Source organism: Chiloscyllium punctatum, chromosome 50, assembly GCF_047496795.1.
Source record: "Chiloscyllium punctatum isolate Juve2018m chromosome 50, sChiPun1.3, whole genome shotgun sequence".
NCBI classification, from domain to species: domain Eukaryota; kingdom Metazoa; phylum Chordata; class Chondrichthyes; order Orectolobiformes; family Hemiscylliidae; genus Chiloscyllium; species Chiloscyllium punctatum.
In genome coordinates, this window is record NC_092788.1 from 38327432 (window position 1) to 38354491 (window position 27060).

A 27060-nucleotide genomic window follows, 5' to 3' on the forward strand; every position below is an offset into this window, starting at 1 on the left:
AGTCAGGGACCAATAGAGAAGGCTCATCCACTTGGCACTGCTGGCTGAAGATTGCTGCAAATGCTGTTGTCTTATCTGTTGCATGAATGTGTGAGGCTCCTCCATTAGTAAGGGTAGGGATATTGTGATGCTTCCTGCAGTGAGTTGTTTAATTGTCCATCACCATTCCTGACTAGGTGTGGCAGAACTCAGATCTGATCCATTGGTTGTTTGATCACATAGTTCTATTTGGTGTTGCTTGCACTGTAGCTTCACCAGGTTGGTACCACATTTTTAGGTATGCCTGGTATTGCTCCTGGCATGCCCTGCGGAACTCTCCATTGAACCAGGGTTGATTCCCCTGACTTGATGTTAATGGTTGAGTGGGGGATATACCAGGCCATGAGATTTCAGATTGGGCTGGAGTACAGTTCTGCTGCTGCTGTTGGACCACAGTGAGACAGAAGTTGCAGGGTCAAGAGGGCTGATTGTGTGGTTGTATTTTCCAGTGCACGAGAAAATACAATGTGGTCCATCCAGTTTCATTTCTTTGTTGAGTCTGTGCAGTGACTAATACAATGAGTGATTTGGTGGGCCACTGTCAGGAATGCAACTTTAAAAAAAAAAGGATTTGTAATTTACACATGAAAGAAGTGAAACTATCATGGTATTCGAACAAATGAAAGACTGAACAGACAATCAAGGTATTTTTCAATGGATAATTTCAGTTACATCACACTGTAAATGTTTGCTACAAATTCCGTGCCTTAGAATTGTGCCCTCCACAATCACCTGATGAAGGAGCGGTGCTCTGAAAGCTAGTGTGCTTCCAAATAAACCTGATGGACTATAACCTGGTGTTGTGTGATTATTAATTGAGAATATTACAGCACTACTAACAGGGCTGCATGTAAACAAGCTCAGCCCAGTTAATCAATACATTCGGAAGGATTTCCTCCAAGTTTGATTACACAATATTAGGCAAAACCGTCAACTTCAACCTGCAATGTTGCTCTTAACAAAAACTTCAGGCTGACACAAAGCTCCCCAACACACTGCAATGTGGTAACCGGGCCCGGCCCAGGAATTGGAACTGGGACATTTGTGGACTGTGATCTCAAAGGAAGGGAGCAAACACAATTCTGACAGGTTAGTCCTCAAAGATGAGTAGCAAGTTTGAGACAAGGCAGGTGGTATGCCTTCTTACACTTAGTAAAGTTGCATTTCTTATTTACAGTCGTGTTTTGCAAAGTATAAAAAACCAGTTTGTTTTCCGTGGTTAGGGAGTTTTATCCTCGTTGGTCACAGTTGCAGCCCTTCGCTCCCCAGGTCAAATCACAGGATCTATAACAAAAAAATAAACTGTACGTGCTGGAGATCTCAACCACAGAAACAAAGTGCTGGAGAAACTCAGCAGTTCTGAGGGTATCTGTGAAGTGAAAAAAAATGTTACATTTGAAGTTCACTGACTCTTCATCTGAACGGACAAAAGGTCATGAGACTTGGAGCTTACAATGTTTTATTCCCCTCAGAGATGCAGCTGGACCTGATGTTCTCCAGCACTGTGCTTTCTATAGTGAACTTTATTTACAAAACAGATTGGAAAAATACTAATCTCCAAAAGTGAAAGGTTCATTGCAAACATGAGCATAGTTTCTACACTTGAGTTACACAAGCACGTCTCGGTTTAAAAACAAGATTTAACTCACAATAATATTCCATCTCAAAATTAGCCAAGTTACACCAGTAATAAAGCTCCTCCACCCAATGAGGCACTTCAGCACAACATCCTGCAGTGTTACACACAGCCACCTTTACCAAAGAATGATCACATGTCACAAAATTGAAGGCCAAGAGCATGTCTCTTTAAAGGAGCTGAAGTCAAACTCAATTTTTGGAAGGGTTTTTATTAAACCTGATCGAACATTTAAATCTCAGAGCATAATCTTTGCTTTTTTAAACAAAGTGTGTGGGAAACATCCCACATCTTGCTAAAGGTTCAGATCAGTCTGATACATAGAGCCAACGTTCAAGCAAACATCACACTTTCCATTCACTTCTACAAAGGGCTGACATCACATTTCTTCAGGATTTAAAGTATTTTATAAATTGTTTGTAAGCTCATTTGTCACGTTAAAGAACTGGATAATGAATGCCATTGTATTCAATAAGAGTGAAGCCTGTGACAGCAGATTTATCTTTGGAGGGTAGTGTATGTGCTTTCTAAGTTCTGGGAGCACTTTGGGAGACTGCTCCCAGATGGTGTTAGTGAGCATATCTGGAATGCACTGTTTAGATTTGGGAATCCTTGGGAGACAATCTGTGGTCTCACTAATACTTGGCTTGTGTTGTTGGTGTACAGTAAGCAATTCATAAAGTTACTTATGTATTGTTGTTGACTACCTGAATGGTATTCAAATCTGCCAGGTTGCCTTCAATAGTGTAAATGCATCTATTGTAAATGTTTTACAATATTCCAGAACTGCCCAGTGCTTGGCAAATTCAGGGGGGACAAAAAATCACATTGAGTAATTTGAAATTAAGAATCCAAGAGGATGTAACCACTGAAGTGTTCAATTCAAATAGTTAAATGGAGTGCTCACATTTAAAATACCTGTTATCCATTGGAACGGATGGACTGACAGAATTGGGACCAAATTCCTGGCTGGGGAGTGTGAAATGTGCTCTGATAAAGTCACCTGCATTTACCAACAATAATTTGGCAAGCTCGGAAATTTAAAAAACAATACGAGCTTCATTGCTGCTCCAGTCGGGTCACAAACTCTGTGAAAAAAATAACAATGTTCAGGTTTATTGCATACACTCTGAAACACGTGTTCCTTCTACAGATCCTGCAAGTTTCCCCAATGAGCATAGTCCATCCAAATGATGTTCCTAACTTTGGCCAACTCATTTCTTTCTGAGCCTCTATAACCTGAAGAGTGACCAGAAGCAATTACTCCACAAATGTGGGAACATTACCGACGAGGATTTTTTCCTTCAGAATTGACTTCCATATATTCAGTGCCCAGAACAGATAAAAAGCTTGTTACCTTTTATAGAGCAATGATTCAGTGGGAGTAAAACGCCAACCTTTTCTTGCTTAACAATCACGCTACCTAAATTTTAAACGTGAACACTTCTTAATAGTTCACCAGATCCTAATATTTTGTGTGAACAAATCACATGATACATATTTATTCAGATAACAAAACAAGTTTGTTCATTGAAGAACCCAGAGGAAAAGGTCATGAAATAATGTGAGTTTGATATACCTCAATCATCATTTCAAGTGCATTCTCTGCATAAATTTCCTTTTCCTCCTCGAAGTATTTAACTTCTTGAATAATTGTGAGAATGAAGTCGCAGTTGTACAACACAAAATCTGACCCTTCAGTCCAACTTGGCCATGCTGACCAGATATCCAAAATTAATCTCGTCCCATTTGTCAGCATTTGTTCCATATCCATCTTAAACCCTTTCTACTGATTATCAGTTTATTTTACTTTATCAGCACTTGAAATACTGACATTTCTTTCTCCCAACATTGGTTAAAGAAATCATAAGTTCATTCATCCAAGTTAATTTTGTAATCTTTCACAAAGAAACAAGTGAGAACATCATATAGCTGAGTGCAAAACAAAATACTGCAGCTGCGTGATATCTGGGAACACTGTAAAGGTGAGGCACTGATACTGCACAAGTTTGTCAGCACGGTTTCAATTACTAGAATAATTTAGACTTCACATAGTTAAGGTAAATGTGCGATATCTGAATTTCATGAATTGGTTCCTATTGCAATTTTGAGAAGATTAAACCAAGAATAATTTTTGTTGATCAAAGGAGAAAGTGATGACCAAAGAAGCTGGACATTAGAGTCGGAAAGTGTCATGCTGGAAAAGCACAGCAAGTCAGGCAGCATCCGAGAAGCAGGAGAGTTGATGTTTCGGTCATAAGCCCTTCATCAGGAATCATAGGCTTCAGAAAAATAACTGGCATAGACTTATGCCAATACATTTGTAGAAGGGTCAGATTAGAGACTAATTTCAGATTTGGTACCATTCAGTGCAACATTTCAGTATGATACTTACATATGTTCCTAAAAGAGAAGTTGTCTAAAATTACAAGCTCTAGAATGATTACACGATTAAACCTGGAAATAAAGCTGGTGAACAAGAATGGCAAAGTGAAGTCCCATCAGTATCGCCTCGGGCAGTGTCAAGTAAGAATTTGACAACAGAGTTGCCACTTTGGTGTAACCTGCAGTCTGGCCAAAATGCAGCAAAAATCTGTTCAATTTCATCTGCAAACTATTGAATGCAAATCCTCCTTGCACACTAATGAGGCAGCATTTTGGGATGTCATTTTTAAAATATATTATTTTCAAAGTTCCTCACAATTAAGAGTGATCACTTGGTGCTGTCTGCATAACACAGTATGAAAAGGAACTAACAAAAAAAATTATAACCCCAATTCAGAGTCACTAATTCATTGATATTGCATGGGTCCAGCATTTGTAAGTAATCAGTTTTTAAAAATAAATACAGATACATTTACTAACTATATTGGAGAACAGTCAAATTTCTTACTGAACAGAGACAGGATTGGACAGAGTCTGCATGGATTTAAGAGAGGGGAATCGTACTTAGCACATTTACTGAAATAATCTACAGAGTCAAATATTAAAGAAAGAAATTGCAGGATATTTAGAAAAGCTTATCATTAAACATGGTAGACTGGGTTTTGTGAAAGAGAAACTATATTTGACAAATTTATGACAGTTCATTGAGGAGAGAACAAGCAGGACTGATAAAGGGCAATCCAATGATGCTCTGTATTTGGATTTTAAAAATGTAAATGATAAGGTGCTACATAAAAGTTAATTGCACAATTTAGGAGCTCATGGTATCAGCGTAATGTATTAGTATGGACTGAGGATTGGTTAACCACATTGGCTGTTGCTGAGTCCTCACTTGGAGTACTGTATACAATGTTAGCTCCCATATTTAATAAAGAATAAACTAACATCGGAGACCATTCAAAAAAGATTCACTTAGCTGCTTTGAGGACGAAAGGGTTGGCCTATCAAGAATAGATAAGCAGAAGTGATCTTATGGAAACAAGATTCTGAGGAGCTTGACAGGGTAGATGTTGACTAGATCTTTTAGCACCAGTGAAGTCTCAAACCAGGGGACATTACATAAGGGAACATTCATTTTAGGAAAAGTAAAGATTTTTTTTCTCAGATAATGGCTAGAGTTTTCTCGCCCAAAAACTTGTGAAAGTTAAATGTGGGAGGGGAATGGTTGGGTTACTCTTTGGAGGGTTGTTCTGGCTTGTTGGGCTGAAGGGCCTGTTTCCACATAGTAGGGAATCTGTGATTCTATCTCAAATTATTTTAAAAGAGGGCAGATATACTTTTGAAATATTGAGCAGTTGAGGGCTATGCGGATCAAGCATAAAAGAAGTGTTGAGGTCTGGGTTGGCCAAGCCATGATCTGATAGAATGGGGGAACAAGCTGAAGGGAATGAATGCCCTACGCCTGCTCCTTGAGGCTCCGTTTCATGTTTTTTTTTGTTTTCAAAGAAGAGTGTGATACAATGTGCGAAAGAAGATGTTGTGAAAAGCAGTGAAAATGAGGTGTTTATGTACTGATTCAGATTGCATTGATTCATCAATCACAGCTATACAGTCATGAGTGGGAAGGCAATTCCCTCCATGAATAAAGGAAATCTACTGCAGAGCTCACACAAAGGGAATTCTGACCCTCAGTAAACTCTCCCATCACATTACCCAACATATCAGTTAAGCAGGACGCACTGCGCATGCTCTAGCCAACAAATGACCCGCGGGTGATTGATGTCAGTACTGGACCAATGAAAGGTCGGTGGGCGGATCTGGAGGACCTAGGGGAGGTTGGTCCTCCAACCAATCAAAGTGAATGAAGGGCGGAGCTAAACTAAACCATGTGATCACCCTCGCGCGCGGCTCAGAGTCGATGTAATGAATGTTCGGGAAGTTATGGAGAGAAAGGATACGGTAAGGAAAGAAATAAACAGGGAAATGGGATAAAAACTGTGTTGCTATGAGCGGAGAGGTTTTACAAACAAATTGTGCACGTCGGAAAACATAAATTTGAACGTCCCAGTCCCGTGTTTGCAGTAAATGGGGAATTGCCTTAGCGCGGCTGCGGGCCTGAGTGAGCGCCGCCATCTTTATTCGGGACAACGATTCACTGGACACGTGCACTGCCGCCATCTTTGTAGGGGGCAAGGTGCAGCCAGGCGCATGTGCAGCCTTTCTCTAGTATAGAGTCATTGGGATCATAGCAGCCAATACTGCTCTGATTCACCTCTGGGCTCCCTCATAACCACTTTGTCAATATCTAACTTCCTCCGTCTCGAACCATGGGTGTAGTTTTGATCTGTTTACTACTGTATATTACTTTTATAGACCCTTTGTAAATGAGTTTTTCACTGCAGCCCAGCCCCTGACCATGTACTGCTCTATTATCAGATTACTTTTTTCTTGAATATATTTGACAGTCAAGAATTCTTTTTTCCAATAAGCAAGTGTATTTTCCTTCCATTTCTGACTATCAGATTCTGCACCATTTTCATTCCCTGTAATCCATTTTGCTCTCCCTGAAACATCAACTGTGTTTCTCCTTCCACAGATACCAGTGATTAATGCCAAAGCCCTGTTGCTTGTGGAGAGGGTGATGTTTGACTTCCTTGTACAGCAGCAGTTTGTGTGGTGAAGGTGCTCCTTACAATGTGGTTGGGTAAGTGGTATTATAGATTATTCATTCAGCAACAGTGATGATTTGAAAATAATGTCCAAATCAACAACAGTTTGTATTTTTATTATCATGCTTATAATTTCACAAAAATACTATTGAGAACTTTAGATATAAGGCCAGAGATGGAGATATTAGGTCAGGTGACCAAAAGCACTGCCAAAAAGCAGGTTTGAGGGATGTCTTAAAGGTGGAAAGCAGACCTGAGAGGTTTTGGCTGCAAATTTCAGACCATGCTGCTTCAGCAACTGTAGAAACAGCCACACAGGTGAAGTAATGAATTAACAAATGGTTGGGAGTCTCGAAGAAAGTAGGTTATCGAGGTCTCAAAGTGTGTGTGGTGCAGGGAGCTAGGGATTATCACAGCCAGTAATTAAATAAAGTGTGAGAATTTTAATTTGAGGGATATTGGCCAGGTGAGACTAGATTGGGTTGGGGTATCTGGTCGGCATGGATGGGTTGGACCGAAGGGTCTGTTTCCATGCTGTACATCTCTATGGCTGTACGCTGTTGATTATAATTAGGAGCCTTTTGATAAATCAACAAGCAGAGATTTAGACTTTCTTGATATTACAGTGAGGTTGAATGTGGGAAGCTGGCCCTGAGTGTGTTTGGAAAATGAAGTCTGGAGATAACACACGATGGATGAGAGTTTTAGTAAATGAGCTGAGATGAGGGTGGAATCAGCTAGAATTAGTGATCTTGGAGTGGGACTGAGTTGTCACACTCACCTCGCCTCTGGGATTCAGCTGGTGGCCAGATTGTGAATCAGGGCGGTAACACAATCGGGAGCTGAGTGGCCCTGGTGGAGCCTAAAATGAGTGTCACTCAGCTGGCTGTTGCTGAGCAGCTGCTGCTTGGTAGCCCAGTTGATGACATCTTCCATCACTTTACTGCTGATCGAGTGTGGACTGATGTATGGAAATTGGCTGGGTTGGATTGCCCTGTGTTTTTGTGTTGAACATCCCTGGGCAATGTTCCACATTGTTGGTAGATGCCAGTGCTGGAGCGGTACTTGGCTTGGTGGGTGGTAAGTTCTGGAGCACAAGATATCAGTATTATTGCCAGAATATTTGCAGGGCCCGTAACCTTTGCACTACTTAACCATTTCTTGATGTTATTCAAACTGAATCGAACTGGCTGAAAACTCACATCTGTGATGTTAGAAACCACTGGAGAAGGCTGAGATGGATCATCCCACTTTGCACTTCTGGCTGAAGATTGCTGTAAATGCTGTCATCTTATCTGGTGCATGGGTGTGTGAGGCCCCTCCATCAGTAAGGGTGGGGATTTCTGTGATGCTTCCTCCAGTGAGTTGTTTAATTGTCCATCACCGTTCACAACTGGGTGTGGCAGAACTGCAGAGCTCCGATCTGTTCCACTGGATGTAGGATCACTTAGCTCTGTTGCTTGCTGCTGATGCTGTTTGAAATGCAGATAGTCCTGTTTGATAGCTTCAACAGGTTGGCACTTCATTTTTAGGTCTGCCTGGTGCTGCTCATGGCATGCCCTCCTTTCCTGTACATTGTGATGGGTGAGTGCAGGATTTACAAACCCATGAGATTACAGATTACAGCTCTGCTGCTGTTGATGTCCCACAGTGTCTCCGAGATACCCAGTTTGAGATCGTCCATCTCTTCGACGTCTGTCCCATTTAGAACGGTGATAGTGCCACTCTACGCAATGGAGGTTTTTCTCAACTTTAAGGCAAGACTTTGTCTCCAAAAGGAATGTGTGATGGTCGCTCGTACTGATACTGTCATGGCCAGATGTATCTGCCGCTGGTCAATTCATAACAATGAGATCAAGTATGTTTTACGCTCTTGTTGGTTGCCTCACCACCCGCTGCAGACTCAGTTGAGCAGCTATACCCTTTAGGACCTGCAGCTCAGTCAGTAATTCTGTTGCAGAGCTAGTCTCGATTGTGGACATTAAAATCCTGTACCCAGAGTAAGTTTGACTGCATTTTATTGCCTCAGTGCTTCCTCCAAATGTTGTTCAACATGAAGCAGAAGTGATCCATCAGCCAAGAGAGGACGGGACGTGGTAATCAACAGGAGCCATGAGACTTCCTGGTCTCCGGAGTCAATGCTGTGTACTCCCAGGGCAAATCCTCCCTGTCTGTACACCACTGTGCCACCACCTCTGCCTGGTCTGTCCTGCCAGTGGGACAGGACATATCCAGAGATTTCAGGAGAAAGTGAAGACTGCAGATGCTGGAGATCAGAGTCAAGGGTCTGGTGCTGGAAAAGCGCAACAGGTCAGGCTGATGAAGGGCTTAGGCTCGAAACGTCGATTCTCCTTCTCCTCGGAATGCGCCTGACTGTTGTGCTTTTCCAGCACCACACTCTCGATATCTAGGGATAGTGATGGTGGTGTCTGGTCATTGTCTGTAAGGGATGATTCCGTGAGTATGACTATGTCAGGCTGTTCCTTGACTAGTCTGTGAGACAGCTCTCCACATTTTGGCACCAAAAACCTTATGTTCGTGAGTAGGATGTTGCACCATCGAGAGGGCTGATTCTGTGGTTGTAATTTCTGGTGCCTTGTTAGTTGCCAACTGGTCCATCCAGTTTCATTCCGGTGTTGAGACTTTGCAGTGATTATTTCAGTGAGTAGCTGGCTGGGCCGCTGTCAGGTTGGCAGGATTTGTTTCGCCATTGACAATGGTTTCATGGAGATCAGCAGATTCCTAATACGTTTTTTTTTCTTGAATTCAGATTCCACCGTCTGCCAAGATGGGATTCGAACCAGGACTTCAGTCGTTTGTTTTAATATTCTGGATAAAAGCTAAATACATCAGGTTTGATCACTCATTTTAAATATCACTAACCCTGGTTTTGTTTCTTTGTAAAACACTGTCCATCACCCTGTCTCCTCCATCCTCCCCTCCAACAACGAGTGAGGAGCACGTGGAGTTTCTCTGTCACTAAGACTGAGATAATCCGATCTGCTGTTTCTCTCCCTCCCACTAGCCCACTGAGCCAAACTGCCTCACGTGGTGTTCCTGGTTTTTGTTCTAAACCTACATCTTTCTCCAGTCTCTTGTCAAGTCTTATCAGAGCTCACCTTGACCCTTTCCCCTAATCTCGCTAAACTCCCTTTCCAACTCTCTTTCCTCCGCTGCCGCCTCATCACTCCCCTTCGCCAATTCATAGATATTGTTCCTTGTTCAGTTTGTTGGTCTTTTCTGGTTATGTCCTTCTCTCCCATTCTGTGAAAAACTGATATTTGACCTCACTGTTGTTGGAAAATCCTGCTCCATCTCCATTCTCCCTTTCCTTTCTGAATTCCTTGCATTTGGTGTCCCTCAACGATCTATCTTTGGTCTCTCCTGTATCTCACGTACATAGTGCCAGGAGGTGATATCATCCAAAACCACTGTGTTAGGTTTGACATGTACACTGACGATGCCCAGCTCGCCCTCCCCATCATCCCTCTCCATTACTCCACTGTTACTCAGTTATCAAACTGCTTATCACATTCCCACTACTCTATTAGCTGCAATTTCCTCCAATGAAACATTGTCACGTTTAAACCCATTGCCTTACCTTTACCTTTCTGCTGAGCCCCTCCCTCCCACTGGGAACTCTCTGAGGCAGAACGACACTCTTCACAATATTGCTGTTATATCTGACCCCAAGATGACCTTCTGATCAGACATCCACACAATCGCAACACCAGGAAATCCAATCTCTTCAACGTTGCTTCTCTCCACCTCACCCCAGCTCCATTGCTACTGAAAACCCGTACCTGCGTCTGTGTCGCCTTAAACTTGAATCCAAAACAGAACCCTTGATTCAGTGACTCAGAATCTGGTTTCAGACTCTCCTCTCAGTATTTACCCTCAGACACATTCCCTCTGTATTTATCCTGCCAAACCCCTTAAGAATCCCATCTGTCTCACTGAGATCACCTCTCTTTCTCCAAAATCCAGTGAGAGAGTCCCAACCTTTTCAGCCTTTATTTAAAAGATAATCCCTCCAAACCAGGGATTATCTCATTGAATCTTCCCTGAAATGCCTCCAATAAAGTGACACATTTCCTTATCTAAAGGGACCAAAACTGCTCTCATTCCTGCAGATGTGGTGGTCTCACCGGCACTTCCACACATTACTCTCAGGTAGAGACGCCAAACTCGAAGACTGAAAAACTTTGAAACAAAACATTCAATTCCCCTTCCTGATTCCCTGGTGTAACTGTGTGGTAACTTTGTGTTTCCTGAACAATTACCCCGGTCCCTTTGTGGTGCAGCTTTCTACAGTTTCCACCATTTAAATAGTACTTTGTTCTTTATTAACTCCTCCAAAATGAGCAACTTCCCATTTTCCCAAGTTACACCCCATCTGGCAACTTATTGCCCCCTTCTCCTGTGTATCTCTCTCTTTTTTTCATAATCCTCTTAGACCTTTCCGGTTATGCCTTTTCTAGGAGATATCCCCCTTTCCCATTCTTCCAAACATTTACTGGGAACACTGGGCAGTGGGAAGGCAGTGGAAAGCAGGCAGAGTTGCTATCTTTCTAGGGATACGCTTTGGAGTGTTTGGGAGGATCTTCCTACCCATTGGTCAGGATGGAGATAACTTGCACATCTTTAGGCATTAGCCTTTCACCCCCATGTCTTATTGATGAGGCAGAGCGGCAGCACGGAATGAAAGAAAAGAAAGTAATTCTTGTTCCCCATATCTCACTGACGCTTGGATCATTTTCTCCAATGTGTCAAAGATTAGGGGGTTAGATAGGGTTGACAGTGAGAACCTTTTTCCACGTATGGAGTCAGCGATTACAAGGGGGCATAGCTTTAAATTAAGGGGGGGTAGATATAGGACTGATGTTAGGGGTAGGTTCTTCACTCAGCGAGTCGTAAGTTCATGGAATGCCCTGCCAGTAGCAGTAGTGGACTCTCCCTCTTTATGGGTATTTAAGCGGGCATTGGATAGGTATATGGAGGATAGTGGGTTAGTGTAGGTTAGGTGGGCTTTGATCGGCGCAACATCGAGGGCCGAAGGGCCTGTACTGCGCTGTATTCTTCTATGTTCTATGTTCTAACTGCTGTGTTCAGTCACATGAGCTCTCCAGTTGGAATCTCCTAGAAACCCACAGCTGTCCCTCTGAGTTGACTGTTGATGCCCTCAAGGGTAATATGTACAGTAATCCTGGGCCATGAGGAGGGGATGGTGTGGGTTTCTAACTTGAACTGAGAGTGACAGATTTTATATACTTGTATTACAGGATATTACAGGTGGACATTCAGATGGTAATCTCAGTAAATATTCTGCTAAACTCTGATTGAATTACTCAGTATATCAGGATCTGGATATTCACATTGTGTGTGTGAGTATTGTGTTCCAGATCAATCCCATTTGCTGCTTAAAAATTCTCCTTTGAATCATCGCATTCTCTCAAAAGGTTTCCCCAAACCTTCAGTGAATCATGTAATCCTTTTATGATGACCTGATGTCTGTAAGGTTTATTATTCGAATGTGTAATTTTTGTATAAGGATTTCTCAGAGAGGGAGCAGAATATTCTTAAAGGGGAGAATAACCATTTTGAGGGGAGGCTGTTGTTTATTGGTATCAATGACATAGGAATAGAAGAGTTCACATTATTGGATCATTGGAATCTCTTGTGGGGTAGAATTGCCCTCCATCAGAAGGATGGATTGTACTGGCACTGGAAGGGAACAGTTGCTAGTGCTATTCAGGAGGCATTAAACCAGTGAAGGAATGTGGGTAAACCCAGAGAGAGAGTGAGGGAAGAGCTCAGTCTGACACTGGTACAGTTCAGACGTCAAACAGTCAAGGCAGACAAGGGCAAGGCACAGAATGAGCAGTTACACTGCATTTATTTCAATGCAGGAGGCCCGATAGGTCGGGAGAGGAGCTCAGGGTATGGTTTTGAACATCTCACTGGGATATTATACCAATTACAGAGGCATGACTTAATGATGGATAGGACCAGCAGCTTAATGTTCCAGTGTATAGATGCTATAGCAAGGATAGAAAGGGGGCAACAGAGCAGGGGGAGAGGTATTTTTGATTAGGGATAGCATTACAACTCGGCTTCAAGAGGGTATTCCTGGGAGTACATCCAGGCAGGTTATACAGGTGGAACTGAGAAATAAGAAAGGGATGATCTCCTTATTGGGATGGTAATGTTGACCCCCTTCCCCAATAGTCAGCAGGGAGTTGAGAAGCAAATTTATTAAGAGATCACTTATCTGTAAGAACAGTATAGTTGTGTACAAGACTTGACCTTCTTTGTTATTCATTCACAGGATGAGGGTGTCACTGGCTGGGCCCAAAGGGCAGTAAAGAGTCAACTACATTGCTGTGGGTCTGGAGTCACATGTAGGCCAGACCAGGTAAGGATGGCAGATTCCTTCCCTGAAGGATATTAGCGAATCTGATGGGGTTTTTTTTTTGCAATAATCAACAATGGATTCGTGGTCTTTAATAGATTCTTAATTCCAAATTTTTATTGAATTCACAGTCCACTGTCTGCCATGACGGGATCCAAACCCTGGGCCCCAGAACCTTATCTAGGTGTCTGGATTATCCATCTAGTGATAATCTCACTTGGCCATTTGGCAGGGTGAGTGACTGAGGTATCCGTGGGGCAGCACATCAGCACCAAAGATCCCATGGTCTCTGCGGAAGAAAGAAAGGGCTGGGGAGGGAGATATATCCTTAGTGGTGGGGTCTGGCTGTAGGTAGCGGTCATAGCAGAGGTTACTGAAGATTAGTGGGTGGCAGGTGAGGAGTGGGGGATTATATTCTTATTGTGGTTGGAGGGGTGGGGGGAGAAGTCGGAGGTACAGGAAGTGGAGGATATGCGTTGGAGTGCATTGTTGATCAAGTGGGAGGGAAATGCGGTCTTTGAAAGAGGAAACCTTTCTGGGATGTCCTGGAGTGGAATTGCTTCTTCTGGGAGCAGATATGGCAGAGGCAGCGGAATTGGGAGTACAGGATCACGTTTTTACAGGAATATACTCGAGGGTAATCAGGAGAGCAAAAAGGGGACTTGAAATATCTCTAGGAAATAGTTTAAGGAGAATCCAAAGAGATTCTACAAATACTTTAAGGATAAAATAATAACCAGACAGAGAATAGGACCCCTTAAAGATCAACAAGGCCATCTATGAACAACAGGAGGTGGGAGAAATACTATGCTCTTCTATTCTGGAGAGTTTGGAGAAATAAATAGTGATAACTTGAAAAGTGTCTATATTACAGAGGAGGAAGTACTGGATGTCTTAAACAGTAGCAAGGTGGATAAATCCCTGGGACCTGATCAGGTGTATCCCAGAAATTTGTGGAAAGCTAGGAAGGTGATGGCAGTGTCCCTCCCTGAGGTATTTATATCATTGTTTGTGACAGGTGAGGTGCTGGAAGATGGGTGCCATTATTTAAAAAAGGTGGTAAGGAAAGGCCAGGGAACAAGAGAACAGTCAACCTAACGTCAGTGGTAGGTAAGTTGTTGGAAGGGATTCTGAGGAACAGGATTTACATGTATTTGGAAAGACGAGGATTGATTTGGGATAGTCAACATGGCTTTGTGTGTGGGAAATTCTCTCTCTCTAACTTGATTGAGTTTTTTTGAAGATGTGACAAAGTGATTGATGAAGGCAGACTGTGGACGTTGTCTGTATGGACATTGAATGATGTTCCACAAAGCAGACTGGTTAGCAAGGTTAGATAACATGAAATGTTGGGAGAACTAGCCATTTGGATACAAAACTGGCTTGAAGGTAGGAGGCAGAGGGTGGTGATGGAGGCTTGCTTTGCCGACTGGAGGCCTGTGAGCAGCATTGTCCTGCTGGAATGGATATTGGGTCCTTAAATAAATGACTTGGATGTGAATATATGAGATATGGTCAGTGGGTTTACAGGAGACACCAAAATTGGAGGTGTAGTGGACAATGAAGAAGGTTAGTTCAGAATGCAACAGTATCTTGACCAGATGGGCCATTGGAGCGAGGAATGGCAGACTGGGTTCAATTTAGACAAATGTAAGCTGTTGGATTTTGGAAAGGCAAATCAGAGCAGGACTTGTACACTTAATGGTAAAGTCCTTGGGAATGTTGCTGAACATAGAGACCATGGAGTTCAGGTTCATTATTCCTTGAAGATAGAGTCGCAGGTAGACAGACTAGTGAAGGTGGTGTTTGGTATGCTTATATTTATTGGTCATTGCATTAAGTACAGGAGCTGGGACATCAAATTGTGGTTGGACAGGACATTGATTAAGCCATTTCAGGAATTATGTTTTAAGTTCGAAATTCCCTGTTCTGGAAAGGATGTTTTGAATCTTGAAAGAGTTCAGACAAGATTTACAAAGACTTTGCTAGGGTTGGAGGATTTGGGCTACAGGGAGAGGCTGAATAGGCTAGGGGTAATTTCCCTGGAGAGTCAAAGACTGAGAGGTGCCTTCATGGAGATTTATAAAATCATAAGGGGCATGGATAAGGTGAACATCCAGGGTCTTTTCCCCCCAGTTAGGTGGGTTCAAAACAAGATCACATGGGCTAAAGTTGAGAGGGCAAAGATTAAAAACGGATCTAAGGGGCAAAGTTTTCAAGCTGTGTGTGGTGTATGTGTGGAATGAGCTGCCAGATGAAGTAGTGGAGGCTGATACAATTACAACATTTGAAAGGCATCCGATTGGGTACGTGAATAGGAAGAGTTTCCAATGATATGGACCAATAGCTGGCAAATGGGGCTCCGTTTGTTGAGGATTCCTCGTTGGCATCGACCAATTGGACCAAAGGTCTGTTTCTGTGCTGTACATCTCTATGACACTAATAAATGGAAATAAGATATGTTCCTCTTTTGTGGAGAGCTAGTAGAAGCACAGATAATTGTCCTTGGAGCTGAGAAGTTTAAGCAGTGATTTTGACCAGGTGCAAATTTGTTTCTAGGCTATCTAATCTGCAGAGAGAGGGGAATTGTAAACAATGTCACAATTTTAGTAACTATTTTCAGCTAATTGGCAAATAATGTGAATATGTGAACTTTTTTTATTCAGTAACTTCTGAGTATCTGGAACAGTCTGAATGGCAGCTGGACACAGACTCAGCAGTTATTCATAAACAGATTTGCAGCATCTCCAGCGGGAGAGGGTACATCCCAACTGGGCTGAACAGCCCCAGCCTCTGTGCTCTGTGATACTGCCCCATTGACTGTGAATGTTGAAGCTCATCCCAGGGCAGAGAGAGGGAGGATCCCACCACTCACCTCACAATGGGCCCTGATGATTGATGTCAGCACAGGCCAATAGGGGGCAGAGGGCAGTACTGGAGGACCAGGTTGTACCAGTTTGTCCTCCAACCAATCGGAGTGAATGAGGGCATCCTCAAGGCTGGAACTAAAGAAAGGCACATATCGCAGAGATGTGACAAACTGGAGGACATGAGATAGGGAGCGTTCTGTGGCTGGTGAGGAATTATATAAATAAGGAAGAGTTGTGAGGCTGGATGAGGTGACAGTGATTGGGAGAGTTGTGAGGATGGAGGAATTTAGAGTTAGGATTAGAGTCATAATGTTATACAGCAAGGAAACAGGCCCTGTGGTCCACCCAGTCCATGGCGACCATAATTCCAAACTGACCTAATTGTACCTGCCTCTGCTTGGTCCACATCCATCCAAATATTTCCTATTTATGTACTTATCTGAATGTCTTTTAAATATTGTAATTGTATTCACAGCTACCACTTCCTCTGGAAGTTCATTTCACAAGTATATATTTTTTTAAAACCCTAATGTCTTTTCTCAAATCTTTCTAATTTCTTCTCAAAATGAATGCACCCGAGTTTTGAATCCCCCTCTCCCCCAGCTATTCACCTTTCTGATTTTGTAAGCCTCTAATAAGGTCACCCCTCAACTCGTGCACGCCAGTGAAAAAAATTCCCAGCCTATCCAGCCTCTCCTTAGAGCACAACCCCTCCATTCATGGCAACATCTTCTGAACCGGCTCCAATTTAATAATATCCTTCCTATAACAGCACAACCAGAAATGGACAGAGTATTCCAGAAGAGGCCTCCCCAACGTCCTGTACATCCTCAACATAACGTCCCAACTCCTGGACTCAAAGGTTTGAACAATGAAGGTAAGTGTGCTAAGCACCTTCTTCACCACCCTGTCTACATGTAACACAAACTTCAAAGACGTGAAGCTCTCGGTCTCTTTGTTCCCATATCACTCCTCAAGGCCCTACTTTTATGGAGTGTAAGTCCTACCTTCGTTTGTTTTGTCAGGATGTTATATTTTGCATTTATTCCAATCCAAAAAAAAATTGAGTATAAAGGCAGTAGGAGTATAATTAAGAGGGGAATCAGGAGGCGAAAAAGGGACGTGAGATAGCTTTGGCGAATAGGGTTAAGGATAATCCAAAGGGCTTTTGTAAATACATGAGGAACAAAAGGCTAACTAGGGAGAAAATAGAGACCCTCAAAGATCAGCAAGGCAGCCATTGTGTGGAGCTGCAGGCGATGAGCGAGATAGGAAACAAGTATTTTGCATCAATGTTTACTGTGAAGAAGTACATGGGAGATATAGAATGTGGGGAAATAAATGGTGACATCTTGAAAAATGTCCTTATTACAGAGGAGGAGGAGGTGCTCAATGAGTGGCTAAGGAGCTGGTGCAGGGGAAAAGGATTCACGTTTTTTGGATCGTTGTGATCTCCTGGAGTAGAGTTGACCTTCATAAGAAGGATGGATTGCACCTGAATTGGAAGGTGTCTAATATCGAGGCAGGGAGACTTGCTGGTGATACTCGGGAGGCATTAAACCAGTGAGGGAGTGGGTGTAAACCCAAGAAGATAGTGAGGAAAGAGATATGTCTGAGGCTGGTACAGTTCAGAAATCAAATAGTCAAGGCAGGCAAGGGCAAGGCACAGAATGAAGACGGACTGAGCAGTTGCACTGCATTTACTTCAATAGAAGAGGCCTGACAGGGAAGGCAGATGAGTTCAGGGTGTGGTTTTGAACATGGCACTGGGATATTATAGCAATTACAAAGGCATCACTCAAGGATGGATAGGACTGGCAGCTTAATGTTCCAGGGTATAGATGCTTTAGGGAGAATAGAAAGGGGGAGAAGGAAGGACGGGGAGTGGCATTTTTGATTCGGGATAACATTATGTTTTTGCTTAGGGAAGATAATCCTGGGAGTATGCCCAATGAAGTTATTATGTGGAACTGGGAAATAAGAAAGAGATGATCACCTTATTGGGGTTTTCTGCATGGATTTCGTCCGGGTGCTCTGGTTTCCTCCCATAGTCCAAGAATGTGCAGGTTGGGTGGATTATCCATGTTGAATTGCCCATAATGTTCAGGGATGTGTAGGTTGGCTGGCCCTGGGAAATGCAATGTTACAGGGGAAGGTTAGGAGGCTCTCCAGGTCAGTATCAGTGTGATGGGCTGAATGACCTGCTTCCACACTGTTGGGAGTCTCTGATAATTCTACTAGTTTTAAAATAGTTACAGAAAATAATATACCAGATCTAAACGTTAAGGTTCTGAATTGGACAAAGGCCAATTTTGATGGCACAAGGCAAGAACTTTCATCTAGCCCCTCAAGCCTGCTCTGCCATTCAATAAGATCAGGGCTGATCTTTTCATGGCCTCAGCTCCACATTCCTGCTCTCTCACCATAACCCTTAATTCTTTTCCTGTTCACAAATCTACTTTTTGCCTTAAAGGCATTCAAGTTGATAACGTCAAATGCTGCACTCGGCAGGGAATTCCACCTTTAACTGAAGAAGCTCCTCCTGAACAGTCCTAAATCTGCTCTCCCTTATTTTGAGGTAATGTTCTGTAATTTGACCACTCCCAGTGGAAATAGCCTCCCTGCTTCTGTCTTATCTACTCCCTTCATAATTTTATTGTTTCCTCTCCAACCTCCCATTCTTCTAAATTACAATGACTATAGAACCAGTTTTCTCAATCTCTCCACATACACCAACCCTCAACTCCCAACTCAAACTAGTGAACCTCCTCTGTACTCCCTCCAGTGCCAGTCCATCCTTCCTGAAGTAAGGAGACCAAACCTGTACACAGTACTCCAGGTGTGGCCTCCCCAGCACCCTGTACAGCTGCAGCATAACCATCCCTCTAGCAATGAAGGACAATATTCCCTTCACTGCCTTAATTACCTGCTGCACCTACAAACCACCTTCCTGTGATTCATGCACAAGGACACCCAGCTCCCTCTGCTCAGCAGCATGGTGCATGTTTTCACCATTTCATCATCCAGTTTGCTGTTAGTCCGACCAAAATGGATGACCGCACATTTCCCAACATTGAACTCCATCTGTCAGACCCTTACCCACTCATGTAACTGATCTGTATCCCTGTGCAGACTTAGTGGCCTCTGCACACATTGCTCTACCTCATCTTTGTATCAAATGTGAACTCTGACACTGTACACTTGGTCCTCAACTCCAAAACATTTGTGTAAATTGCAAACAGTTGTAGTGCCAACACTAATCCAAACACCCATTTATCCCCATTCTTTATTTTTTGTTGGTTAACCGATCCTGTATCAATGATAATTACCCATAATGCTGTGCATCTTTACCTTATACAGCAGCCTTTTGTGTGGCAACTTATCGAATACCTTCTGGAAATCCAGGTACACCACATCCACTGAGTCCGTCTTGTCCAACGCACTCGTCATATCCTCAAATAATTCCAGTACATGCGTTAAACGTGACCTGCCTTTCATGAATCCATGCTTTGTCTGCTCAGTGAGACCATTTCTACCCAGATATCTCACCACTACTTCCTTGAGAGATTCAAGCATTTTCTCCATTAGAGACGTTAAGCTAACGGGTCCTTTTTGAAAAATAGTGACACCACATTTGCAGCTTCCAGTCTGTTAATACCATCCCAGAATCCAACAAATTTTAGTGAATTATCACGAGGTCTATTTGTTATTTCCCTCCCCACCTCCCCACCATCTCTTTTAGTCCCTGGGATGCATTCCATCAGAGCCAGGAGACCCATCTACCTTTCCCAACATTACCTCTTTACTGAGAATGATTGCTTCTGTATCCTCATCTGCCATTGCCTCCATAGGCCTGCGACAATGAGAGTACACTGACAGTATGTTCCTGTTAAGGCCAAGGCTGGGAGGTGTAAAGAATGCTGCCTGACGAAAGATATTGTGGGCCTGGTCAAGAAAATGAAGGAGGCATATGGCAGGTACAGAGAGCTGTTTTTGTGTGAATCCCTAGAGGAGTATAGGGGCAGTAGGAGTATACTCGAGGTAAACCAGGAGGGCAAAAAGGGGACATGAGATAGCTTTAGGAAATAGGCTTAAAGAGAATCCAAAGTAATTGTACAAAAACATTAAGGACAAACGAGTAACCAGGCAGAGAATAGGTACCCGCAAAAATCATCAAGGCTGTCTGTGGAACCGCAGGAGGTGAGAGAGATTCTGTATGAGCGGAGAGGTTTTACAAACAAAATGTGCACGTCGGAAAACACGTCCCAGTCTCTTGTTTTCAGTAAACGGAGAATTGCCTCAGTGTGGCTGCAGGCATGGGTGCGCGCCGCCATCTTTATTCGGGGCAAGAATTCACAGGATACATGCGGAGCCTCCAGCTTTGTAGGGGGCAAGGTGCAGCCAGGCGCATGTGCAGCCTTTCTCTGGTACAGAGTCATTGGGCAGGATTTACACAGAGCACACTCACACTCAGAGAAATTGATGTTTATTTCTGGATTTGTTTCGCCATTCATTTAAATGATTTGGTATCATAAATGAGTTTGCAGGTCATACAAAATGGGAGGTATTGTGGATAATGAAGAAGGTTACCTCAGATTACAATGAGATATTGATCAGATGGGGGATAATTTAGATAAATGTGAGGTGCTGCATTTTGGAAAAGCAAATCAGGGCAGGACTTATATACTGAATGGCAAGGCCCTGGAGACGTTTGCAGAACAAAGAGACCTTGGACTGCAGGATCATAGTCCTTACAAGTCAAGTTGCAGGCAGATAAGATGATGAAGAAGGTGTTCAGTATATTTTCCTTTATTGGTTCAAGCATTGAGTATTGGATGTGGGAGGTCATGTTGCTGTACAGGACATTCGTTAGGCCACTTTTGGAATATTGTGTGTAGTTCTGGCCTGCCTCCTATCAGAAGGGTGCTGTGAAACTTGAAAGGTTTCAAAAAAGACTTACAAGGATGTTGTTAGGGTTGGAGGATTTGAGCTACAGGGTGAGGCATAAAAGGCAGGGGCTGTTTTCCCTGGAGTGCCATAGGCTGAGCGGTGATGTTATGGAGGTTTATACAATCATGAGGAGCATGAACAGGGTAAATGAACAAGGTGTTTTCCCTGGAGTAGTGGTGTCCAGATGTAGAGGACATTGCTTTAGGGTGAACGGATAAAATTTCAAAGGGGGCTAAAGGGCAACTCTTTCATGCAGTGGGTGGAATGAGCTGCCAGAGGAAGTGGTGGAGGCTAGTACAATTAAAACATGTTAAAGGCATTTAAATAGACACATGATATGATTAGGAAGCGTTTACAGGGATATGGGCCAAGTGCTGGAAAATGGGAATAGATTAGGTTTGGATACCTGGTTAGCATGGATGAGTTAGACCGAAGGGTCTGTGTCAGTGCAATACATCTCTATGACTGTGGGATCATAACAGCTTATATTGCTCTGCTTCATCTCTGGGCTCCCTTATGACCACTTTGTCAATATCTAGCTTCCTCAGTCTCGAACAATTGGTGTATATTTGGTCTGTTTAGTATTTTATTATTACTTTTAGAGACATTTTTGTAAGTTAATTTTTCACTGCCACCCAGCCCCTGACCATGTGCTGCTTATCAATTTTTTTTTGGAAAATCTTTGACAGTCAAGAATTCTTTTTTCCAATAAGCAAGTGTATTTTCCTTCCATTTGGAACTATCAAATTCTGCACCATTTTCATTCCCTGTATCCGTTGTGCACTCCCTGAAACATCAACTGTGTTTCTCCATCCACAGATACCAGTGATTAATGCCAAAGCCCTGTTGCCTGTGGAGAGGGTGATGTTTGACTTTCTTGTACAGCTGCAGTTTGTGTGGTGGAGGTGCTTCCACAATGTGGTTGGATAAGAGACATTACAGAGTATTCATTCAGCAACAGTAAAGATCTGAAGATAATGTCCAAATCAACAACAGTTTGTATTTTTATTATCATGCTTATAATTCCACAAAAATATTATTGGGAACGTTAGACATAAGGCCAGAGAAGGATGATATTAGGTCAGGTGACCAAAACCATTGCCAAATAAGCAGGCTTTGAGGAATGTCTTAAAGGAGGAAAGCAGACCTGTGAGGTTTTAGCTGCGAATTTCAGACCTTGTTGCTTTGGCAACTGTAAAAGCAGCCACACAGGTGAAGTAATGAATTAACAGATCATTGGGAGTCTCGAACAGAATGGGTTGTCGAGGTCTCAAAGGGTGTGTGATGCAGCGAGCTAGGGATGATCACAACCAGGAATTAAATCAAGGGTGAGAATTTTAAATTGAGGGATGTGGGCCGGATGCTGGCAGGTGAGACTAGATTGGGTTGGAGTATCTGGTCGGCATGGACGGGTTGGATTGAAGGGTCTGTTTCCAAGCTGTACATCTCTGTGGCTCTATGTTGTTGATTATGAATAGGAGCCTTTTGATGGATCAACACGTTTTGGTACGAGGGAGCACTTGGGCAGCAGAGATTTAGTTTTTCTTGAGATTACAGGGAGATTGAATGTGGGAAACTGGCCAGGAGTGTGTTTGGATAATGAAGTCTGGAGATAACACAAAGTGGATGAGAGTATATGAGCTGAGACAAGGGTAGAATCAGCTAGAATTAGTGATCTTGGAGTGGGACTGGGCTGTCACCCTCACCTCACCTCTGGGATTCAGTTAGTTGTCAGGTTGTGAATCAGGGCGGTTACACAATCGGGAGCTGAGTGGCCCTGGTGGTGCCTAAAATGAGTGTCACTCAGCTGGCTGTTGCTGAGCAGATGCTGCTTGATAGCCCTGTTGATGACATCTTCCATCACTTTACTGCTGATCGAGTGTGGACTGATAGAAAAAAATTGGCTGGTTTGGATTGCCCTGTGTTTTTGTGTTGAACATCCCTGGGCAATGTTCCACATTGTCGGTAGATGCCAGTGCTGGAGCGGTACTCTGCTTGGTGGGTGGCAAGTTCTGGGGCACAAACCATCAGTATTATTGCCAGAATATTGGCAGGGCCCATAGCCTTTGCACTACTTAACCATTTCTTGATGTTATTCAAACTGAATCAAATTGGCTTAAAACTCACATCTGTGATGTTGGAAACCACTGGTGAACGCTGAGATGGATCATCACACTTTGCACTTCTGGCTGCAGATTGCTGCAAATGCTGTTGTCTTATCTGGTGCATGGGTGTTTGAGACCCCTCCATCAGTAAGGGTGGGGATTTCTGTGATGCTTCCTCCAGTGAGTTGTTTAATTGTCCATCACCGTTCACAACTGGGTGTGGCAGAACTGCAGAGCTCCGATCTGTTCCATTGGATGTAGGATCACTTAGCTCTGTTGCTTGCTGCTGATGCTGTTTGATATGCAGGTAGTTCTGTTTGGTAGCTTCACCAGGTTGGCACTTCATTTTTAAGTCTGCCTGGTGCTGCTCATGGCATGCCCTCCTTTCCTGTCCATTGTAATGGTGAGTGCGGGATCTACAAACCCATGAGATTACAGATTGTGCTGGAGTACAGTTCTGCTGCTGTTGATGTCCCACAGTGCCTCATAGATACCCAGTTTGAGATCCTCCATCTCTTCAGAGTCTGTCCCATTTAGAACGGTGATAGTGTCACTCAACACAATGGAGGTTTTTCTCAACTTTAAGGCAAGACTTTGTCTCCAAAAGGAATGTGTGATGTTCGCTCATACCGATACTGTCATGGCCAGATGTATCTGCTGCTGGTCAATTCATAACAATGAGATCAAGTATGTTTTTCCCTCTTGTTGGTTCCCTCAGCACCCACTGCAGACTCAGTTGAGCAGCTATATCCTTTAGGACCTGGCCAGCTCAGTCAGTAATTCTGTTGCAGAGCTAGTCTCGATTGTGGACATTGAAACCCTGTCCCCAGAGTCTGTTTGACACCATTTTATAGCCTCAGTGCTCCTCCAAATGTTGTTCAACATGAAGGAGAAGTGATTCATCCTCCAAGGGAGGACGGTACATGGTAATCAGCAGGAGCCATGAGACTTCCTGGTCTCCGGAGCCAATGCTGTGTACTCCCAGGGCAAATCCTCCCTGTCTGTACACCACTGTGCCACCACCTCTGCCTGGTCTGTCCTGCCAGTGGGACAGGACATATCAGAGATTTCAGGAGAAAGTGAAGACTGCAGATGCTGGAGATCAGAGTCAAGAGTCTGGTGCTGGAAAAGCACAGCAGGTCAGGCTGATGGCGGGCTTAGGCTTGAAACGTCGATTCTGCTTCTCCTCAGATGCTGCCTGCCCTGTTGTGCTTTTCCATCACCACATGCTCAATATCTAGGGATGGTGATGGTGGTGTCTGGTCATTGCCTGTAAGTGTTGATTTCATGTGTATGACTATGTCAGGCTGTTCCTTGATTGGTCTGTGAGACAGCTCTGCACATTTTGGCCCCAAAATCCAGATGTTAGTCTGGAGGACGTTGCACCATCGAGAGGACTGAATCTGTGATTTTACTAAATGTTGCCATCTTAAATGCCGAATTGTCCAACCAGTTTCATTCCTGTGTTGAGATTTTGCAGTGATTAATACAGTGAGTCGCTGGCTGGGCCACTGTCAGGTTGACAGGGTTTTTTCCGCCATTGACAATGGTTCCATGGAGATCAGGAGATTCCTAATTTGTTATTTTTTCTTGAATTCAGATTCCACCACCTGCCAAGATGGGATTCGAACCAGGACTTCAGCCGTTTGTTTTAATATTTTGGATAAAATTTAAATAAATTAGGTTTGTTCACTCACTTTAAATATCACTTACCCAGGTTTTGTTTCTTTGTGAAACACTGTCCATCATCCTGTCTCCTCCATCCTTCTCTCCAACAACAAGAGTTTGGAGCACATGGAGTTTCTCCGTCACTAAGACTGAGATAATCCGATCTGGAGCTTCCCTCCCTCCCACTAGCCCACTGAGTCAAACTGCCTCACGTGGTGTTCCCGGTTTTTGTCCTAAACCTACATCTTCCTCCAGTCTCTTGTCAAGCCTTATCAGAGCTCATCTTGACCCTTTACCCTAATCTCACTAAACTACAGACTTTCCAACTCTCTTTCCTCCTCCTCCTCATCAGTCCCCCTCACCGATTCACAGATATTGTTCCTTGTTCTGTCTTTTCTGGTTATGTCCTTCTCTCCCAAAATCCTGCTCCATCTCCACTCTCCCTTTCCTTTCTGAATTCCTTGTATTTGGTGTCCTTGGTCCCTTCTGTATCTCACCTACATACTACCAGGAGGTGACATTGTGCAAAAGCACCATGTTGGGTTTCACATGTACACTGACGATGCCCAGCTCTCTCTCCCTATCATCCCTCTCCATTACTCCACTGTTACTCAGTTATCAAACTGCTTACCACATTCCCACTACTCGATTAGGTGCAGTTTCCTCCAATGAAACATTGTAGTGGTTAAACTCGTTGCCTGACAAATTCCTTTCCCTTACTGCTGAACCTCTCCCTCTCACTGGGAACTATGCAGCAGAACTACACTCTTCACAATATTGCAGTTATATCTGATGCGAAGCTGACCTTCTGATCAGACATCTACACAATCCCAAACACCAGGAATTCCAATCTCTTAAACGTTGCTTGTCTCCTCCTCACCCCAGCTCCATTGCTACTGAAACCCCTTACCCGTGTCTGTGTTGCCTTAAACGTGACGAGTCCGAAACAGAACCCTTGATTCTGTGACTGACTCAGAATCTGGTTTCAAACTCCCCCCTCAGTATTTACCTTCAGACACATCAGTATTTATTCTGTCAAACCCCTTAAGAATCTGGTGGTGCAGTCTGTTAGTGGCTGGTGGAAATGACATAGGATGATGTGTTGTATCTGGGTGGAAGGTAAGGACTGGGGAGGGGGGGGCTTCTATCCTTGTTGCAGTTGGAGGTGTGGGTTTGAAAGGCGGAGGTGTGGGTTTCAAAGGCAGAGGTGTGGGAAGTGGAGGAGATATAGTGGATGGTGTTGACCACATGGGAGGGGAAATTGCAGTCCTTGAAATACGGGGCCATTTGGAATGTTCTGGCCTCACTGGAACACTGCAGTAAGCGTGAGACAGAGATGTTGTCCAGGGAACAGGCTCGTGTGTTAAAGTGACAGGCAGCTGGAAGCTCAGGGTCTGTTTTGCAGCAGAATGTAGATCATCAGTCGCCATTTCCACCACCTCCACTGAGATGCTGCCAGACACCGCTTCCTGTCCCCACCATTAACAGGTATGCACCCCCCCCAGCCAGATCATAATCCACTCCTTTTTGTTTCTAAATGTTCCAGTCTCTCTTTGGGTTCTGTCCCTCCCTGTTATTTACACTTTAACCCCTATCTCCTGCAATACAAAGATCTGCAGGTTAGTTGAATTGGCCAAGCTAAATTTCCCATAATGTTCAGGGATGTGTAGGTTAGATGCATTAGTCAGGAGAAATGTAGAGAAATAGGGTAGGGGAATGGGTCTGGGTGGGATACTCTTCGGAGGAACGCTGTGGACTTTTTGGGCCGAATGGCCTGTTTCCACACTGTCAGGATTCTAATTTTCCCAGCTCCCATTGGATCTGAGGAAGGGCCACTGGACAGATTCCTGTTCCCAGATGCTGCCAGACCTGCTGAGCTTTCCCAGCACCTTCTGCTTGTTGTTCCTGATTGATACCATCCATACACCTTCTGGGTTTGATTCAGACAGGGGGAGGATCCCACCACTGACCTCACAATGGGGTCCAGCTGATTGATGGCAGCTTCGGACCAATAGGAAAAGGTGGTGGGACTAGTGGACCAAGTGGAACCAGCTGGTCATCCAAACAATGGGAGTGAATGAGGGGCGTGGCCAGTGGGATGACACGTCACCAGTAACTCTGCCTGTGCAGCGCCACGTGACACGGCCGTCGGTGAATGTGGGAGACACAAACAGGGAAGGGGAGAGTGGCTTCAGAGACAGGGAGATAATGAGTCACTTTAGACTGGGAAGTTTTAATTACACTCTGTGCGGGTCGTTAGTCTGAATTAGAAACTCTTAATCCCGCATTTGCAGCAGATGGGAAGATGGCTGCGGACATCAGGCAG

At 43.7% G+C, this 27060-nt stretch overlaps 1 long non-coding RNA gene across 4 annotated transcripts in view; it reads left to right on the plus strand.

Annotated features, from left to right (window-relative positions):
• Positions 1–5934: 5934 nt before the first annotated feature.
• The window catches only part of LOC140470141 (uncharacterized), a 766637-nt gene continuing 745511 nt past the window's right edge, over positions 5935–27060 (plus strand). For 3 of the 4 annotated variants that reach the window (XR_011956414.1, XR_011956413.1, XR_011956412.1), the window contains exons 1-5: positions 5935–6019; positions 6657–6764; positions 9500–9582; positions 13058–13144; positions 16784–16888. This is a non-coding gene — a long non-coding RNA (uncharacterized lncRNA). The remainder of the gene's footprint in view (positions 6020–6656; positions 6765–9499; positions 9583–13057; positions 13145–16783; positions 16889–27060) is intronic. The other variant, XR_011956415.1, reaches the window with a different exon arrangement.